This window comes from Abrus precatorius, unplaced genomic scaffold (assembly GCF_003935025.1).
Source record: "Abrus precatorius isolate BTA unplaced genomic scaffold, Abrus_2018 Scaffold3, whole genome shotgun sequence".
NCBI classification, from domain to species: Eukaryota; Viridiplantae; Streptophyta; class Magnoliopsida; order Fabales; family Fabaceae; genus Abrus; species Abrus precatorius.
The window spans coordinates 26,836,719-26,839,274 of NW_020874373.1; positions in this window are offsets into that span (position 1 = coordinate 26,836,719).

The following is a 2,556-nucleotide window of genomic DNA, read 5'->3' on the forward strand; positions in this document are numbered from 1 at the left end:
TAAATAAGTATATATATTTTTTAATCAATTTAAATATATTTATTTCTTTTATTAAATTAAATTAATCTTATATTTTAAAATTTCTTAAGTTATATTTCTAATTTCGATCGATCAAATAACTAAATATTTCTTTACTCATTTGTACAAATTTCTATAATGTCAATGTGTAATTTACATTACCTTCAATTATTCAATAAAATATATGAGATTTATGTATAACTTATGCTATCTTAAATTTTCTTTTAACATTAATCATGATCCAAATTAAAATTCAAATATTTCATTTACAAATAAAATATTTTTAACGATTTGCGATATAGTTGTATGATATTCCTTCACTTTTTATATTATTTCTCGTAAGGTACATGTATAACTACACTATCTTGTATCCTAAATATTAATTTTAATTTCAAAATAAATTTTCTTTTATCAAAATTAATTTTAATCAACCAACTTTATAATTTTTATATATAGAACTACATGACTTTGAGTTCTCCATTGCACTTGAGAATACGTAGGAGCGAGAACTGGACTCATCAAGTCAAAATAATTTTTAAAACAATTTTCAAAATAATTTTTCTCTTTGTTAAGATACCCAAACTATATATCAATAAGTAATTTTTTTCTTTTAAAATGAAAAATAAAAAATAATTATTGTTTAGGGGGTTAAATAATTTTTTTTTTAAAATTAAGATGAATTTGCACAATTAATTTAAGGTAACTATTTTTAAACGGATGTTTTAGGGTGCTAATACCTTCCCTACATGTAAATGACTCTCAACTCATTTTTGGTTTCGAAGATTATGTTATTTTAAAAAGTTTTTTTTCCATAGTTTTCTTAAAATAAACTTTAGTGACGACTCCTCTGATTTTTAGAAAAATATTTTTATTCTTAAAAGATATTTTTCTTAAACAGGTATTTTGCAGTACCATTGCAACCACATGGTTGCGACAATTGGCCATTAAATTTAAGTTAAATAAAAGGCTAAGATTGAGTGTAAGAGTTTTTAGACTTAGATTGGTGTAAGAAGATCTTTTCCCATATATAGGATTTAGCCAACAGAAGCATAAAATGTTACTATACATGTTATATGATAAATATGTAAAAGACAAAAAAGCTATGATGAAAACATGAGATGACCACCACTTCATTATTATATATTATATATGTAAAGCAAAGTGAAAAATTGCAACAAAGTGATAGATTACATAGGCAATAAATTTCAAAGACAGGAGGAAAAAAATTATTTTACCGGTCTACTTGAAACAAGAAATGAGAGTCAAGATGATGGACTCCAAGCTAAATAAAAATTTGGTCTTTGCTGCTCTCTTTCTTGATTTCTTTTTTATGGATTTCTCTTGTTCCTTCCCCAATACTATTCCTCTAGAATTTTTGTTTTTGTTTTCATATTATTGGCTCCTCTTATGCTTATTTTCTTCTTTTTTTTTTTTTATAGCTTTTCTCCTCTATTTCTTGGCTCGGTTCTCCTCTGTTTTTCTTTTTCTGTGAAAAAAAAATGATACGTTTCTCCTTTTATCCCCTTCTCATACCTCCCTCTCCCTTTTCCATTTGATACAATGCTTTACAATACTACTACATAATTTACATTGTCTTTAGTTGTCAAATAAGTTATACAAAATTTATGTATATAACTTACACTATTTTAAATTCTTTGCAATATAAATTTTCTTATTGTCATAAAAATTAAATATTTCTTTTTTAAATTAAAATATCTTTTTGATTATGAATTTAATTTTAAATTTTACAATTTAAATTTCTAATCTTCCTTCGACTTTTGTATTGTTTATCTTCAGATAATATGTACAGTCGTTCTATCTTATATCTGCATTGTTATAATTTATTTTTTAAATAAAGTTATTATTAAAATAAATTTCTTTAAAATTTTATAAATTTCAAACTAATTAAGTAATTTTATAATATTTTAAATAGAATTATATGATTTTAAATTTCTCGTTACACTTAAAGATAGGTGAGAGTAAGAATTAGACCTATTGAGCCAACAAAATTTTCAAAATAATTTTTTCTCTATTTTTACCTTTTCCCACCCAATACTAGTTCTTCTTATCTTTTCTTTCTTCTTAATGGTCCTATACAGGGAGTGGGCGAACCCTTTCGCAAGGGGCACGAACGTTCTCAAATAAGTAAGGGAAGCTCTAGTTCGTTAGCAAAAAGAGTCTCTTTTAGATTTAGAAAGGTGCAAAGCATAAATTTCTTAAGAGAAGAAAGTGGTTAATTAATATTTTTAGTAGATAAATTCTTTTTTCTTTAGAAGTAAAATAATAAAATTAATCTTTAATGGTTAGATAATTATTTTCAAAATTATAATAAATTTACACGATTAGTTTAAGGTAATCTTTGTTTAAATGGACGTTGTAAGATGTTAATATGTTTCCTTCATGTAACGATTCACTAATTTATCTTTGATTTTAAAGATCAACTAATTTTTTAATATTATTTTAATTTTTTTTAAAAATAAACTTTGGTGATTACTCTAATTTTTTAAAAAGTATTTTTCTTGATTAAGGCATTTTAAC